The following is an 18,811-nucleotide window of genomic DNA, read 5'->3' as shown; positions in this document are numbered from 1 at the left end:
CGGCGTCAACACAATTGCCGCCCCCACGGAGCTTTGTCTGGGCTTTGCTCCGCTTTCTCCTCTATCCCGGCAGCAGCAGCAGCAGCAGCAGCAACAACACGAAAGTGACAAATGTACTTTAATTTACATATGTATATATATTTATACATTTGCAAATGCAGCCAACGGCCGGTAACGGCGCATCACCTACCTGGGATAGTTTGCTCGTATCCAAATGTGATTCCCGGGGATAAAATAAGTCCACGGCCCCGGGCACTCCGGTAGCACCCGACAGCTCGCAGGGTTGACGGTAAAAAAGGAGCAGCAGGACGAGCGGACCGGGAGCTTTCTCCTCCTCCTCCTCCTCCTCCTCCTCCTCAGTCACCAGACACCGCCTCCTCTCTCTCTCTCTCTCTCTCTCTCTCTCTCTCTCTCTATAACCGTGTCATTGATTTTCAGCTGGGGATTTTTTTTTTTTATGTTCACACCAGAGCGCATGCATGGAGGATTTGGAGAGACATATCAAAGCGCTGCTGTGCGGTTCCGGGTGTACAAACACAAATTTTATTTTAGCCACGCTCGTCTTGCGTGGAATCCTAAGTCGTGTCCACCGCTGTAAATACAATTAAGTTAGAGAAACCGCGAAATCGGCCTAGTGTTGGCGCGTCCCTTCAGCCGCCGCGGCTGGCGGTGGCGCGTCTCAGCACCACGGACAGAGGCAGACTCTCTGTTTCTGTAATGAAAGTGAAACAGTTCGTAAATAGGCCACATAACTGGGGCGTTCATTTGTGAGGAATATAACGATATCTGCTCTTAAATATTTAATCCATCGACTCTCTGCATTCACTCACTGTTTTTTTTTTTTTTTGTACACTTTGGTGACACCCTTGTTTCTCTTTTTCTTTGTCGTTAATAGTTTGTATGGATGAGAGCGCGCCGCAGCGAGTGCTTTATTGGTGGCTGCTTGGATGCCTGCGTTGAGTAAAAGCAGTGGAAACAGTGTTTTATTGACAGGTTGTGGCACAGGGGGAAGGGAGCTTTATTGAGCGGGCGAAACCCCAAAATTTCATCTGCACTCGTTGTTTCATATTTGCTAGTGTTTTCGGTTCAGTTCAAATGCGGTAAGCAGGTGGACGTAGCAGAGCTCCGTGGCCTATTTTACTCACCGTATTTATTTGATTCACACCGAGCAGACTGGAAACCTGCTCTGTTTTAGGTAAACAAAAAAGCAGACATGTATGTGTTATATTGAGCTCTGCTTTCCCTTTTCAGCTGCAGTCACAGTCAATGCTACAATATGTTATTTGGTGAACATCCAGCTGTCTCAGGCAATGAATCCTTACAGAGCCAAATATCACAAATCATTGTTAATACTGCTCTATGTGGCTATTGTTAAAATAGTGTAATAATAATAATAGTCACAGCGGCACTTTGAAGTCAGATGAGGAAGGCGTAGCACTGCGTTACATAGGCGAACAGTAGGACCTTCCTCTATCAAAAAGCACAGGTTCTCAAAGCATGTATGCACTGCTACCTTGAGTACTTTGTGACTGGCTGAAATGGCCTCCAAAAATTAGATGTATTTACTGCATGTAGCTTAAATGGTACCCTGACATTCACTGTAAATTTAGCCAGAAAGAACATCAAGAACTTATTCGGGTTTTTCCATCACTGCCCAGAGAAACTTTATGATGTGCACTTCACCAATAAAGATAAGTTTGCTCAGTTCAGTTGACCATTTCAATAAAAATTTAATGTTTTTTTTATTTATTTATTTTTTTTACTAATGTACCTAAAACACTAATGTTGGTGACTGGTAGAGGCTGAACGACTTCCGATTTTTTGAAGTTGACAAACGTGGTGAAAGTCGAGTCGACGTCGGCAAAATCACCGATAAAAAACACAGTATAAAGTATCGCTTTGCAACAATGAAATCTATATTTTGGCCTGAATACACATTGCAGTGTCTCACACATAAAAAAAAGTATTTTCTGCAACTTTATTGAAGTTTGAATACGGACAGATGTTGGCTCTAGCCCACGCCAGCACCATAAACACCATCAGCCTGATGTGCCTCTTGTTCGGCAAAAAACAAAACATAAAACAATGTCAACTAGACTGTCGCTGAGAGGATTTGGACTGTTCCTCTGCTAGCAGTAGTGGATGCCTTTGCGTTGCAGTAGTGTTTTTGTTGTATTTTAGTACTGACTTACATACGTCATGATGGAATGGGTTTCATCTTTAGTGAAGTATTTCCACGCATTAGATTATAGAGGTGGGACCAGTTCATTGTTTCACAAGTCACAAGTAAGTCTCATGTCTTTGCTCTCAAGTCCCAAGTCCTCCAGTACGAGAGTTCAGAGTTCAAGTCCTTTAGTGTCTTTTACACACAGTCTTCTTTAACAACAGAGTAATAATATTTAGACGGAGAATGTATGCTGTTAAACCTGTATTTATTTATCAAAACCTTTTTTGCAAGAACATACTCCAGATACATTTGAAAAAAAAAAAGTGCTAACATTGCATTTCCATTGCATATTGCACTATAATAAAGAACAAATTGGCCAAATGTCTGTCGGTCATTTGTGCACGATGTAGGGACGTAGTATGACGCCACTGTGGCTGAAAACTCGCTCCACTGGAGCCCTGGAGGCAGACACTGCCAGGGCTCTGATGGCTGCTCTTCATGTCTAATGCCCAGAACCAAAAGGCGTTCAGTCCCTCGGCCATGTCAAGGCAGTGACTTAGCTGCTGCTTCTACCTCTTCTGGTATGCAGCAAACATCATTCCTCCTTCTCTCAGGTCCTCTTGCTCTTCTTCATCAACAAGAGGCACAGGTTGCTCAGTCTCTGCAGCATCGTGCAGGATCAATTCTGGCACAACACAGAACAACAGCAGCAGAAACAAAAGAAACTTTTTACCATTGGTTTGATGATGCAGTATTAGACTGAAGAAAATAATCATTGTTGCAGTCAATTAGACCAGATTATGAGGAAAAACAAGTTACATTACAATAAATAATATTTGTCTTTACCTCGTTGTGCCACCTCCACCTTGATACCTTCACGTGTGGCTCCACCCACAGCAGAGGAAAGGCTGGATCCAAGGCAGCTGCTTTGAGGATTGGGTCTGAAAGGGGGGCAGCAAATCCATCTTGTGTCCTGGCCATTTTCATGTTGATGAAGATCTCAAGAAATCTTTTGTTCAGGGATCCCTGGAGACTTCAGGAAGCGGACTTCAGCTTCTCAAAGTGGTGATTGAGGGACAAGACGGACGGAACAGCGGCACGGATTGTGATGACTTTCTCCTCTTGTGTTAAATCAGTTGCTTCTCCAAATGGCGTCAAGATGTCCGCCAACTCCTTCAACAAATTCCACTCTTGTGGTGCGAATGACAGCTCCTTACGCCCAGCCTTTTCTAGAACAGCACAGAGCTTCAGATGATCACACTGGAGAACTGCTTTCACTTGCCTCTGTGTTAAGTTCCGTCTTGTGTTTACTGCAGCAGGGATGCCTTTCTGCTCCCCAAATTCAGTTTCAAACACGTCTTTAAATGTCATGCTTGTGTGCAGCAGTGAGCTAACTTTTGATAACTTTGAAACGCGAGGAGACACCACTTTTGCTTCTTTCAAAACATCTCCCGCCACCAGCTGAAGAGTGTGCGCAAAACACTGCAAATTCTGTTTCTTTGCCATAGCAGCATCTACCGTTTGCTGATCGTCCATGGTCCATGATCGTCGAATGCTTTTCACATTGTCACTAATAATGTAGTCTAATTTATCTTTGATGCTGTATTCATCACATATTGCCTTAAACTGGCCACGGATTCTTTTGGCTCTATGTGAGCCCTTGAAGCGTTTGCAGGACAAAATGTCATCATCTTTCATCTTCGGTCAGACCAAATGTCCACAGTGACTGAAACATGTGTTGCTCAGCTGAGGTTCTCTGTTTTTGATGTCGACGTTCTGTGACACCCTGGGCTGCACTTACTGTCAAGTACTTTCAGAAAGTGCTGAAAACCTTTGTTTTTCACAATAGCGTTGCAATCAATAATCAAGTCGGACAGTATTGCACCGGTGATGGCTCTCTGCTGTGGATGACTCGCACTGTAATTCCCTCTACCAGGGGTTTTCAAAGTGTGGAAAGTGCAGTGATCCACTGGGCTCCTCACCTGTCTTCTAGGAGGCGTCTGTGTTGTTATTGGCAGGTGATTATCGACTTCCTGTTTAAAGCGTCACGGTACATCAGTCAAGTCGACTAGTCACAACTAGTATCTAGATTATGTTCTGTAAAATACTGAAACAAATCTTAAATGGTGCAAATCTACGACATACATCACGGCTGGACGAGTGGATGTGTTGCATTGCGCATGAGACCTGGGAAGGGTTTTACCGACCTCTATGCTTTCAGACAGTTGGAAAAAGGTCTTCATCAGGTTCATCATTTTCCCATCTGTTCAAAGAATTCAGTCCAGTCAGTCAGGTTTTTTTTTTTTTTTTTGTTTTGTTTTGTTTCTAAACCCCATCCTCAGGGGGGCACTGGGAGATGAAGTACATGATTTTTTAGGGCAGCTGCAGGGGAGCCAATTTTGAATAATAAAGATCAAAATATAAGAAACAAAACAAAGGGGAGCCAGGAGCATCCCAGCAGTGAGTTTTACATTCAGGCATCCTCCACACGCTGCAACTGCAGACGGCGAAAAAAGAAGGAGAAGAAGAAGAAGAAGGATGTGGGAAAGAAAAACAAGACTGATGAAACAAGATTAAAGTTGCGCGCGCGTAGGTGTGTTGGAGGCAATAAGGGGAAGTGCGTGGAAGATGTTTGAAACTGAGCAGCGGGGTGTGATGGACTGCTCCTTAATGAGCTTTGTGTCAGTGGCTTGTGCGCAAGAACTTCAGTTTCACTCGAGCGACTCCAGAGAAAAGCTCTGTCAGTCTCCCTGAGAATGGACCACGATCATAAACCGTATCCGCCTCTGAGATGATGCTTGCCTGGGCTGTCCCACAGCCCAAGGTGCAAAGTGTTGCAAAATATAGCATTTCTATCACACATCAATCCGCATCTCTGCTCGGTGCTCTTGGGGGCATTCGTAAATCCTATTAGGCATCTGACGTTCCACATAGGATGAAAAGAGAAAACTCGCGGAGCATGAAACACGGCAGCAAATGAGATAAAGAGTGTAAATGCCTGAGCATCTGGCTAGATATTTTTATATATGGTGTACACATCATAATCAGCTCCTCATCAAGGACTTTTAGTGACAGTAAACAGAACATGTTGCTAACATGCCCAGTCTAAAAACAGAACTAATTTAGCATCCAAATAATAATGAGATAATGTTCGGCACGCAAACACATTAAATCAACAAAGATATCTGACTCTTTTAGAAATAACCCCTGAAAGGCTTTGATGTTTGCCTCTGTCATCCGGGCTCCGGTGCATTTATATGTCATCTTTTTCAAAGCGCAGAGATGGGTAGCTTTTGTTGTCATTTCCCTTGGCATCTGTGAAAAGCTGGCTCAGGAAAGTTCTAAATGATCCCAACATATCTTTGTTGAGTTGAAAAAGAAGTTTTAACCTTAGCAACACTACATAACACGCATACAAAAAAAAAAAAAAGGACACAGGCCCTAAAAAAACTGATGAAGCGGTGGACACATTAATACCTTAAAGACTGTCGGAAGGTCCTAATTTTTTCTACAGTGAGGCATCTTTGGAGGGTGCGGTAATCATAAAACCACAACACCCAATTATAGATAAGAGCACAAATTATTTTATATGAAAAAATAACTGCTGTTGCAAGACTACACATTGACATTCAATTCTAGATAGCTGAGCTTCGTTCAACCCCCAACAACGGGGCTATGTTCTTTTTAAGTACGCAATGTATTGTCAGGCAGCTGTGAAGGAAGTTCTTCACCAAAGTTATGGGGTTTGTTATCGCTGACATGCTTTTACGTGATGAAGTATTGGCAATTATTTTGTGTGTCACTGTGCTTTCAGAGTACACAAAAGAGGATTGCGTAGCAGAACAGTGACGTTTAATGAAGTAGGTAAATGTTTCTGGCAGAGGAGCTGTCCATGGTGCTGAATTAAAGTGCCGCTCAACAAGTTTTGAAACTGAGCGACTGGAAGCACATTCAAAACTTGTAGATGACGCTGCAGGCCCTAGAATCAGAGAATGATTGACTGACTTTTGTATGATGAAGCACATTTAAAATATAATATGTATTTTGTGGGTACAATTAATGGAGCAATGCTGTTTCAATGATATATTTAAAATATTGTAGAACACAGCAGTGAAGCGGTCAAGTGGTATTGAACACCATGTTCTCCATATTCTACCATCAGCTGTTAAATAATGGGCTAATGGTCTTCCTGAAAAGGTTTCATCAAATTAATTAGCTATAATTTCTGCCTAATTTCCTACCGAGCCATTTTTTTTTTCTGCTGAACACTGCAGCACTTGGACACAAAGTAGTGTTGCTGATTGATCCAGATCCCAACGTTGACAATTTAGTCAAAAGTGTTTTATTTCGTGGTGAAAACACGCAGAGCAGCTGCCTTCTACAGGTTGAACACTGGCTATTGCACCTGAATTTACCTGTTCGTGGGGGTGGAGGCAGATGAAAGTGCAAAAGCCATCAGAAAAACTTGCTTTATTGAAGACATAAGACATAAAGATAAAACTCTTCAATTTACCTTGAAGCTAATCCTGCTTTTGATTTTGTTCTATCATCCAGCACAACAAACACACTCAAAGGCCTCATAGTAGGAAGTGCTGATTCATTTCTCTTTTTTTGTTACCCTAAATGAATTTTAGTGATATTTTGAGGTTAATTTCCCCAAATAATTGCAGAGTTTCATTTGTAGATAGAACATATCAGTTACTATTACTTGCTATTTGTCATTTATTTCCATGTATTTGTTTTTAGTCTATTTTTCTGTTGAATTATAGTTCAAGATCAAGCAAATCCACTGTCAAAAAGACAAAGTTAACAAAATAAATCACTCAAGTCAATAAATAATAGAATAGAATTAAGATCTCAATATTCTCTCTCAGTATCTCAAGTGTCACTAATTACAGTTTGAAGTGGCAATGAGGCGTTCCTGAATATACTCTGATAAAGGTGTTTAGTGTTAGTCGTTTTTAAAAGTCGTATTTAAAGACCTAGTATTTTATTGGGAATTGCTAGATGAAATCCATCATGTGTTTTGTGCAGACCTTATATCTTGATGTGTGATACAGGGTTAGGTGCAAGAAATGTGGAGTTATGAAGTGTGCAAGGAATCTGTATTGAGTAGGTCAGAGTTTTTGCATCACTACAAGCTAAGGCATCCACGTTTTGAAAATAGAAAACACTGCTATCAGACATTGGACATAAGTCATCTGTAATTGAATCTGAGGCTAATAGTCCAGACTGTGATGAGCAGTCAGACACTGGCATTCCTTCAAATGGTCATTCTCTTTCTGAGGACTTTCAGAAGGTCATAGAGCAGAGATTTGCCGCCGCTCTGCTGAAATTGCAGCATTTGGTCCATGTGCCAAGCACAGCTGTAGATGCTGTGGATGAACTCCATCAGTGGGGAAAATAAGTAGTTCATACACCACCAATTTTGCAAGTCTTTGCACTTACAAAGAATGGAGAGGTCTGTACAAGGCAATTGCCGAGCAGCTTGGTAAGAAGGCAAAAACTGTTGGCGCAATTACATGAAAATGGAATAAATTCAAGATGACTGTCAGTCTCCCTCCGACTTGGGCTCCATGCAAAATCTTTTGGAGTATCAGTGATCATGAGAAAGATAAGGGATCTGCACAGGAGGACCTAGTGGGACCACAGTCTCAAAGGTTACCATTGATAACACACTGCACCGTCATGGATTAAAATCCTGCAGCGCACGCAAGGTCCCTCTGCCCTCACGTTTGCCTATTTGCCATCTGGATGATCCATAGGAGGCATGGGAGTTCAAAATACAACTTTTTGGTATAAACCCCACTCGCTCATTTGAAGGAAGAAAAAGGATGAGTACAATCCCAAGAACACCAGCCCAACCGTGAAGCATGAGGGTGGAAACATCATGCTTTGGGCGTGCTTTTCTGCAAAGTGGACAGGACGACTACACTGTACTGAGGGGAGGATGGATGGGGCCATGTATTGCGAGATTTAGGCCACAACTTCCTTCTCTCAGTAACAGCACTGAAGATGGGTCGTGGCTGGGTCTCCAGCATGACAATGACCCAAAACACACAGCCAGGCGAACTATTTCAAGGTCCTGGAGTGGCCTAGCCCGTCTCCAGACCTGAACCCAAAAGAAAATCCTTGGAGGGAGCTGAAACTCTGTGTTGCCCAATGACAGCCCCAAAACTGACCTTTCTAATTGTAAACAAAGGTTTCTTTACCAAATATTAAATTCTATTATTGAAAAATCATACAGTATGATTTTCTGATAAAGTTTTTTAGATTTTGTCTCTCACAAATGAAGTGCACTAAATAGAGTTTGATAAACAGAACAAAGCAGATCCAAAAAGAAAAAGTGAAATAGTAAATTGAAGTAAAGGTTTGCCCTCTTTTAAAGTAGCATGACATAATCTAGTTCTCTAGCAAGGTAGTGAAGACACAGACAGTTCTGTGACATCGAGGAAGCTAAGGCTTGTAGTGTAGCATTAAGATCATTACCAGTCGCTGGCTTGAAGACTTAGAGCAGAAAGCAGAAAACATTTCTGAGGCTTTAAGGGTGCTGCAATCTAGTCTTGTGTTCAAGATCTCAGACCCCACAGACACAGAGGACGCTGAAAAGGAGGAAAGAGTTCTAAACGAGCAGTGACACAGAGAGGTTATCTTTTTACAGCAGCCGACCGTCGGGGAGGACACCACCACAGAAGGAGAGATGCACTGCAATGCAGCATAGCTCCAGAAACTGCCAGGCCTCCCTCCAGGGTAGCAGTGAAGAGGCAGCACGCAAGGTCACGGAGGTTTCTCAACTTGAGCAGTTAGGAGTTTTTCCCCAGAGAAACAACAGTTCCCCAGGGAGGCACATTTGACACCATTACCTGACCTGGTGCAGAGTAGACTCCTCTTCACCTTCTTTAGTTCTCAGACACATTGAAGAGCAGGTTTCTCCCATCGGGAAGTTTATGGCAGAATACAGTAGATAACTTCTAGTAATTATGGGGTTAGATAAACAACATGTTTGGTTTACTTTGGTTTGGTTGTAAAAGACCAAGCATTTTGATGGGATGCCCTATTGATATGATTGGAATGCTAATTGTGTGAATGCAGCCAATGCAATATTTCTCTTCAACAATTTATTTGGAGTTGCTGCTGCTGCTGCTGTCAGTCACAGTTAAGTTGCGGGGTGTATGAGTTAACATTTCAACTCCATTTTATTTGAGATATCTCCTTTTCTAATTTTTATGGGGGAGCCAAACTGAAAGCACTGACGTCCCCTTGTTCGTGAGAGCTCCTCATCTTGAGATGATGCAGGCCTTTAAAGTGGCAGAAGAAACTTTGCCGCTGACCACTCTGGTAGGCTCGCGGCTGCCTCGGAGTGGGAGGAAATGGATTACCCTTATCAAGATTTTCTCTAAGGAAAGTTGCAGCCGTGAAAGCTAATTACACTACGGCTCCGCGGAGAACAGCTGTAAAACCCACTGATCCCTAACATTTTATTATCTTTCACCTTTACTGACAAGTAATGTGCACAAATTGTTACCCGTAGTTTCATTTTGTGGAACATGCAATGTGCAGCACGTTTTGCCTATTTCAGGAAAAAGAGGCGTGGGCATTATCGCGGATCTAGCGATCATGCGCCGAGACAAACAGAAAAGAATTAAAGGCGCCGAAAGAAAAGGTGGAAGGTTCACAGTGTTTGCACAGAGAGGTGCTTAAATATCCTCCAATCAATCCTCAAAACTCCCCAAATCCTCTAAACCTGTCTCATATTTCTGAATACGACGTATAGCTGCCTCTTTCAGCGCTGAACAAATCAGTCATTCCTTCAAACACTCGACACTGACAAGGGCTGACTGTCAATTAAGAAGACTTTTCTCACTTTCTGTCCATCAATCTGTCTCTGCGTGTCTTCCCTTCATTTTCAAGGTGGAAAAAAAAGGTGAAATTTCAGCCCGCCTAAATGGAACTGTGTTAATATTCCGGAAGGAGTGAAAACAATGTTACAAATATGGCCACAGCTTCAAATCTGAAATGAAACAAAACAAGAGGCAACAATTCTCAGTAATATCAAATATCAGAAGCAGGTGGAGAGGATCGATCTCTCCCATCTCACCAAGACGTGTCTTTGTTTATACAACATACCAAGAAAATAAAAAAAAAAAACATACAGTTGAGACCTCACTTATTTTCCCTGACAAGTGCTATTGCACAAGGATCGTTTTACATCTTTACACACTCTGCAGCAACAAGCAGCGAGCGGAAAACTCAAACTCAGGATGCAGAGGAGAGCGGTTATTGTCAATTCACAGCTGTGACCTTCTGTATGCAAGCTGAAGCACACACAGAAAAACTCAGTCTCCTCTAAAATGTCCTGAGTTTAATGCAGCTAAACTATATCATGTCCAGTAGATACTTTGTTCGTATTAAGAGACACTGCAGTCAGTCTGGGAGTGACAGCAGATTTCCATACAACTGGAACAATCACATCATTTGGTTTGTTTTGTCCCGTTAAATCTGTACCATTAGAAAACAAACCCGTGGGGCGCACACAGTTGTGCGCACAGCCGAGTTATTCTGCGTTCTCATCTCATTTGAGTGCTACGATAATTTTATAGTAGGTGAAATGAGCAGCCCTGGGGGCGACTTAAATGTTTCATACGGTACGTTGTTTAATGGAGCACACCTTTGATGCTGTTGCTGTCCCGTGACGACGTCACAGGCCCTGACTCGGTGACACTGCGCTTTTGAAATATTAAAAGACGAGGTGTCGCAAGAAGGAGCCGCACGTTTATTATAAATGACCAGAAAACGTAAAATTAACAGATGTAGATTAGTTTGTAGGGGAATATCTGGACTTTTTCCTTCTCTTTCTGTCTTTGTCGCGACCCTTCTGTGGCTCCGGTTATTACACTTCATATTCTCACTTTTACTTTACTGCTATTCCCACATTTACTCGAGCTGCTGCTGGTCCACCTTCTCTCTATTCTTTTAAGAGTTTGATCATCCAGACTGCCAACCTCATTCTCGCTCTTCTTTTTTACTTTATTTACCCTCTTTAGCCCTTTCTCTGTCTGTGCCAGGGATTTTCTTTTTTTTTTTCTTTTTTTATTTGCTCCCACAACACAAAATAGTTCTGACTGCAACCTTCCTCTCTCATCTTTCTTTCTTTCTTTTCTTTTCTTTTTTTCAACTTCCCCTATGCTTTTAAACATGTTACAGCCAATGCATCTCTAGTTTATTCTTTTCACTTTTCCATCCTCTGCCTTTGTATTACGCATACTTCCTTGTTTCCTCAGAGTCTCCCCGTATCTGTGTAACCCAAGTGGATTTGAACGAGGCCTGACTCGGCTGCTTGTGCCAGAGGTTCTTTTGTTGGGCAGTGATTCAGAAAGCTGTAAACATTTGCGCACTGAGAGCGGCACAGATTGAAGGATACAACCTTGATAGACAACCCAGCCTGTTGTCTTTTTTATAATTCCATTGCAAGGCAAACAGATATTGAAAACACACACGGCATCAAAGTCTTCGCAAGGGGAGCAGAGAGATTGTTGTTTCGGTACAAGCAGGTAGAAATTCTTTTTCTCCCTTTCAGATGATTTGGAAATTAGCACAGGGATGGGTCTGACTGGAGGTAGAAATGCGAAATGTCTTCAGGAGAACAATATCTCCAACCTGTCATTTAAATTACAAAAGGAAGAGCACGAAGAGAGAGAAGAAATGCATCAAGCGAGGAGTGGAGTCTGGTGGAATCTATGATAAACTATGAATATTCTGTGTGTTAGCCAGATTTAGAGGCTGCGATAAACTTTTCCTGGGGCACCGTCTCAGCTCTCCTATGTTCTCTTATCGCACGCAGAGAAATAACTCTCTGCGCACGTACGAAAAACACGGGGTGTAAAAGCTAATCCCCACCTTCTGCTGCCGCTGCAGCCACCTGTGAAGACGCCTTTTTCTCGCCCGAGTCTCTTTCTGCTCGCAAACACCTAAATCCCAGGTGAGGGGAGAGGAAAGACAATGGGGGGAACAAGAAAAGCATAACAAGTAAAACGCAGCCTGGACTGCCTCGACTTCTAGTAACTTGAAAATAACAGGTGAAAACGACACATTAATGCAATAAATCAAGAGCTAAATCAGTGGGTGTTGTATGTCAGCATGAATATCAACCAAGTACATTTGCTCAAGTAAGCAATTTTAAGGTACTTATTTTGACTATTTCCATTGCATGATACTCTATACTGCTTTGAAAAAATGGGCTTGTAATTGCAGGGCATTTGTTTTTTAGATTGGTATACTTTAATTTAAGTAAATTACCTCCAAACACCACTGATACAAGGTTTGACACTGCAATTATCACCACTTAGAGATAAACTTATGAGCGTAATGGTCTTACTCTCTAATTTCTTACAAGAGTCATAAATCAGCAAATAGAGAATGTAACGGTGGATTTACTGATCAAGTTGCTCTAAAACAGCCTGTAACCAAAGCAAATCGGCCGTTTAAATGGGATTTACATAACAGCATCGGCCACTGTAAAGGCTGAAGTGGTGAGAGTGAAACTGAAAGGTCAACAGCCCCAATCATCAGTCAACAGCCGCCGCGCTCCACGGCGGAGCTGTTTTTTTCGCAAGCTCAAATGAAATAATGATTGGAGACATTAAAGGATCGGCCTTAACGGCATTAAATATCAGCATGGAGACCAAAGAACAGATCGTCTTCTGACAGAGAGGATGCTGCTGCTCTCACGAGGGTGGAAGGAGAATGGGGTCAGCTTATTTCTGTCTCCTGTAACGTCAGGGGACGGTGCAGCAGGAACCTCAGAAGCGTTTGACGAGTTAGTTTGTTTATTTTTATGTCAGGTGAACGAACTCCCGAACATATCACTGGGCAAGGCGTTTTGGGCCTCGTCAAAAGTTTTGGCCACAGATTCAAAGTAGAGTCTGATCTCTTTTCAACCTGTGTCTGATGCTTGATGATTGTGTTCGTCAGGGAGTCAAAGTCACACTCAAATACACAGCAAAGTGACTCTATTACTTGGTATTAAACGAGCATATACACCGATCAGGTAAAACATTATGACCGCCTTCCTTATAGAGTGTAGGTCTCCCTTGGGCCTCCAAAATAGTTGTAACTAATCGGAGAATGGGCATGGACCTTGTGAGGGGGTCCTTTGAGGGTCTTTGGGTCCTATGGGTTGAGGGGAGGTGCATCTGTGGATCAGGCTTGTTCTAGTGCATCCCACTACTTGATCAGTTCAGTGAATTTATAGTCCGGGTCAACACCTTGTGCTGTTTTTTGTGTTTTTTGAGTTGTTCCTAATCAGTAGTTTGTGTGTGTGTCTGTCAGGCTGCATCCTGCTGGGGATGACTGCTGCCATCAAGGAGTTTCAGTGCCTTCAAGTAACATCCACATGAGTGACGGGTCCTAAGATGTCACGGGAATACCCTGTCACAGGATTGGTCAATTATATTTACTTCCCCTTCCAGTGGTTTTGATGTTGTGGCTGATTAATATTTGGGCAGAAGTTGCATCCTGCCTGGAAACGCACTTTGCTCTGCAATGTCAGTTCTTGTCCATTTTGCGCCAGTCTGAGCACAAACCCAACCTGAGCAGACGGCTTGCGTGTGCCCACGCTGAACAGGTCAGGAGAAGCTATTGATCTGCACCGAAGGTCAAATATCAAACTCTCTGTTACGTTATGTTAACTCAGATCTGGGCCGACGTATAACCAACGGTTTTTACAGACACTTCAAAAACGTTGGGGTGACAGCGCAGACAGGCGATGTCCACGTAATTACTCTCTTTAGAGATCGTGACATGCTGCATTGTTCTCAGACAGAAGGACAACACAGCTGGTGTCCTTATGCGGAATAGTATGAGTGAGTGAGTGTGTGTGTGTTTCCCCAGAAGGTTCTCATGTAGCATGTAGATAATGCGATTGAATCTGGGTTTTTAATCGGATAATGCGTGTGCACATGCTCCACAATCACTGTGCCGGAACAAAAACGTCCAAGAAAGTCGCAGAAGAAGAAGAAGAGAAACGGAGCCGCTAGAAGAACCGTCTGAGGGATAGCATGGATCTTACCTGCACCAAAAGAAGCGCGAACGTTACATACGAGATTAAAAAATGTACTTTTATCTGTCTGGTTCTTGTTTGAAATGCCGGTCTGCCGCATGAACGACTCTTGTTTATTGTATCGCGTAATAGGTCAACCGGAAATCGGGCCGTATTAACGTGGTATTAACCCGCTGAAAAGACATGTATCGCCACCTAGTGTGGAGGAGGAGAACAGATTTTCTTGCGCTGCATGTAAACTGGGACAAGGACTGTAGTCAGAAAGTAGATTTTTGAGCATAGCTCGATAAAGCTCTGCAAGTAAACGCACTGAATTGCCTGGTCAGCTGGAAGTTGTCATGTATCAACCACGGCCACAATATATTGCCCAGATTTGAATGTAAATGCCCAAGCTCTACTTTTGCGAATGGGGCGTGTGAAGTGTGTGTCCTCAGTAAAGACCGAAGGCTGCAGTTAACTTTACATCTCCAAATGTGAAAAACATCCGGCTTTAACGGTCATTGACCGTGAATTTGTTACATTTGCATGATGAACAGATACATGCTGTGAGTGTATATGTTTTGGGTTAGGCCATGAAAATTATGACCACTTAGAAAAAAGTCACCGTTGCACATCTACATTTGAAGCCAGCAGGTCATCTTTGAATGTGCTCCTGTGTGTCCAGTGTGATCGGCCGTACGGACAGAGGATCTAGATCTAGAGTGAAGTAGTTGCACCGGGCAATGATGGAAATGAAAGTTGTTGACAGCACATGAACAGTGATAGATGGAGCAAAGTTAACGGAGCGAAAGAGAGAAAGATTGTGAGGTTTGACTGACAAGGACCCCCTGAATGCACGCACACACACACACACACACAAACACAAACACACAATAAAAAAAAATAAAAAATAGGTGCTCTCAGGAAGACGTACTTAATCTGCCTTATATTTGACAGCCTCTACTCTGCCCTGACAGGCCTGGCATTCCTGTACACTATAACCTTTATTTACAGTAGACGTGCAGCCAAAGGAGAAGGAGCAGAGAGGGCTAAAGAGGCTAAAGAGGGAGGGAAAAAGTTAAGAAAGTTGAGACAGAGCATGACTGACATAGCTATTTTTAATAATCACGTTTCTGTTCTTCTGAATAACTAATAACGGCTAAAAATATGTAATACGATATGTAAGAATGTGAGGCTGAATGGAAGAGAATCAAAGGTTTAAATCAGATGCCCACAGGGCCACGAGCACACCAGACATACTCTTCTACTCTGCCAAGGAAAGTCGTTATATAGATAGAAAGTGAGACATAAATAGGAAGCCCCGAGTAGGAACTGAGAAGCGTCACTGTAATTCAGCGCAGCAGTGTTGGCACAGTCCAAGATCTAAAACAAGTCCGGTTTCTCTTCTCATCCACTCCCTCCTTTACTCCCACGGCCAAGCTTTCAGCAAACTAAAGACATAATTATAGAGTCTACTATAATTATATAACTGCACAAGGATGGTGAGGAATTAATTAGGCAGCAGTCAAATTGGTAAAATGCTTCTCTGTTACAGCGTCATTTCATCCCATCCATCACTCAGCCTTAAACTAATAAAGAAGACAATTAGATAAAGAGGGGGCTGCTATTAATTGCTGCATTTTTTTCTGTTCTGCTTTAAATGTGTGTATGTGTGATTTCTTATCAGAAAATGATTAGAGGAGAAAAACTGTTCGGGTGTGTGTGTGTGTGTGTGTGTGTGTGTGTGTGTGTGTGTGTGTGTGTGTGTGTGTGAAGTATGAGCCACATGCAGTAGAGGATGACAAAACCAAAGCATTACCATGTCTCCATTAGATACAGTGCTCATTATTCAATTCAAACATGCAGTCATTACGATCTGTCTATCAGCTATATGCAATTACCAATTGTATCATCACAAAATAACTGCGTTTTTTATTATTCTACTAACGAGGCCGCACTTTAACTGATGCAAGGAAGTCTGCTGGTAGCCGGGACCTGGGGGAAATAGACCAAAGGATGAGAGGCGATGGATGAAAGGGTTGAGACGGGTTGAATGCGCAGATGCAAGATGATCTTCAGACACCCAGGGGAGGACCCAGGGAACCCAGGGAACCCAGGGAACGCAAGGAATGAGACTCGGGGTGGGGACGTGTCTCGGGAAGCTACGGCTCCTTGTCCCCCGGGTCCTGTAATGAAAGACTGGACGGGGAGTGAAGAACAGAGAGGGACTGGGAAGTTGAGGGTGATAGATGATGAATTAGCTAATCTTCAACTTTTTTTTTTGTAATGAATATTTTCATTGAAGTTTGACACAAATAATTCAGACTGGGAGAGATCACTTCACTGAATTGGAGCCTTCAGGGGCCGACCTTTATTCCCTAAGATCAGTTGTAGATCAGCTGAGTATAAAAACAAACAAAAAACAACAAATGCAAAGGAAACAAAAAAAAAAAAAAAAAAAGACCAAGTAAACAGGGCTCCAAGTAAACATAGCTTAATCCAGCTTGTCCAGTAGTGACCATGTCACCCTCTCATAAGCAGCTAGCTGTGCCATTGTTGTAGTCCATTCTTCATGAGGAGGTGGGTATTTATTCCCCCAATGTCTTAGTAGCATCCGTTTAGCTGTTGCGAGTGTAAAAATAATACACCTTTTCTGAAAACACGAAAAGTCATTGTCCTGGAGTTCAGTGGTCGATCCCACGACGGACAGTTCTGCAGACGTTTGGAACTTTTTGCGCAGGATTTCGAATATAATCTGATGGATGTTATTCCACCAGTCCTCAAGTGCTGGACATGTCCAGAGTATATGTAGTGTAGAGGTGCTGCTCCTGTCACATCTCCAGCCTGAGGTATTAAATCTTCGGCTTTTAGTCGCCACTTGAGATGTAGACCTTTAAATGCGGTTCAAACTGCAACATAACTGGACTGTTTCCTGCGAAGCTGTGCGGCATTCTGCATTTGCGCGACTTCGGATTGAGATAGGGGGTAAATATCAAGAATGTCTAATGGAAAAAATCAAACGCGGCTTGGTTTGTCAAAATAAACAAAAAAATTAACAGCTAAATAACTAAAGATGGCAAGAGGGCGGCTCATAACACGAAGCAAATGAAGTCATCTCTCAAACACGGTGATGCTATTGTTACAGCATGTGTGGTTTCCACAGCCACAGGCACCACGGTATTTACTGATAATAAAATTATATTACAATTAAATATGCTTAACCAATGCCATCACGTTCAATGCAAATGTGTGCATGAGTAGTGGGCACTCAAATTTAGTGAAGCACGGCAAAACCCACCTGACCATATTTCATCATTTAGCAGGATATTCCAGTGGATATTAATCTTGCCCGACCTGTTCTACCTGACCAAGTGATCAGCAATAAAGTCTTAATCTTTTTTTTTTTTCGTGACCAAATAACTACATTAAGAAGAGAAAACACAACAATTCTACACTAACAGAGCAAAGTTAATGGGAGGAACCTTGATATGAGCAGAATCCGTATTTATTAACTCCACAGATAAAAATAAGAAAAGATGAAATAATATTAATATAGATTAAACAACATGAATTCATAATCCCCTTGAGGAAAATCCGTTCGTCGTCTCTGCATGACTCAAAGTCTCAGAGGGAGGCAGGGGGAAATATAATTAATACGTTGCACATACGCTCTTTTATTCTCTCAACGTCACTCCATCAAAAAAAAAAAACAAAACCCACACACACACGCAGACAGCATCTGTTTAAATATATTCTATACAGGTGCTATGAGTTATGCATCCACTAAACAACATAATCCCTCCTTATCGGCGTGTAGGTAGGTAGGTAGGGATGTTTGCGTCCAATTGCAAATGTCAGATTGAGGTTCATTTCCTTTCTGTCTCGCTGCACAGGTTTTTCCCTTTCCTTTGTTGTCAGCACAGAAACGGATTTTTGCTCGCCCCATTTCGCCTCCCACACAAGCCAGCCACACACACATGAACTCAAATTATATTAGGACACATGCCAGCGCGTATCACAGACACCACCCGGATGCGTGGTAGTACATGCGCTGACACGAGGACTGAGGGAAGAACAATCGAGTCCGTTAATCGTTGTGGGGGGGAGGAGAGGGAACTGGTAACCAACACAATCCATTCTTTCGGTGTACACTTTCTTTTAAATTGTGTTCCTCCTCCTCCTGAATCTACAGCAAACGAAGGAGCAGAGGGAATGAACAGACTCCGGGGTGGGGGAGAGTGGGGGGAAATTATTCGAGAATGTGAGAGGTTATCAATATGTGCATGTTTTCATTCTTCAGATTCACGCATGTACACATCAAATGCAATGTGTGACGTTCTACTCTGCGTGTATTTTAACATAAACCAAGGCATAAGGCGGGTGGTGACAGTAACTGTCAGATTTCTGCTACATGTAAGTTTGGAAAGAGTACATATAAAGAGTGATCATAGCAAATGTGACAGATGGTGAAAAGGTTGTTTTGAATGATAACAGTTCTTCAAGAAATAAGAATACACGAAAACTTCCAACGTGTTTTTTTCTTGTGTGCATTCATTCTTCGCTCACTCTTATTTCTGCTTCACGCTTTTCACCCCACAGCAGGAAAA

At 42.5% G+C, this 18,811-nt stretch overlaps 1 protein-coding gene across 1 annotated transcript in view; it reads right to left on the bottom strand.

Moving 5' to 3' along the window:
- spock1 (SPARC (osteonectin), cwcv and kazal like domains proteoglycan 1) overlaps positions 1-350 on the bottom strand; it is a 97,633-nt gene extending 97,283 nt beyond the window's left edge. Inside the window, exon 1 of the mRNA XM_047584811.1 lies at positions 191-350. The gene's annotated coding sequence lies outside the window, so the exon portion shown is untranslated. The remainder of the gene's footprint in view (positions 1-190) is intronic.
- Positions 351-18,811: the final 18,461 nt, after the last annotated feature.

Source organism: Mugil cephalus, chromosome 5 (genome assembly GCF_022458985.1).
Source record: "Mugil cephalus isolate CIBA_MC_2020 chromosome 5, CIBA_Mcephalus_1.1, whole genome shotgun sequence".
NCBI classification, from domain to species: domain Eukaryota; kingdom Metazoa; phylum Chordata; class Actinopteri; order Mugiliformes; family Mugilidae; genus Mugil; species Mugil cephalus.
Note: the sequence above shows the minus strand (reverse complement) of the source record. Positions and strands in the feature narration are given on the sequence as shown.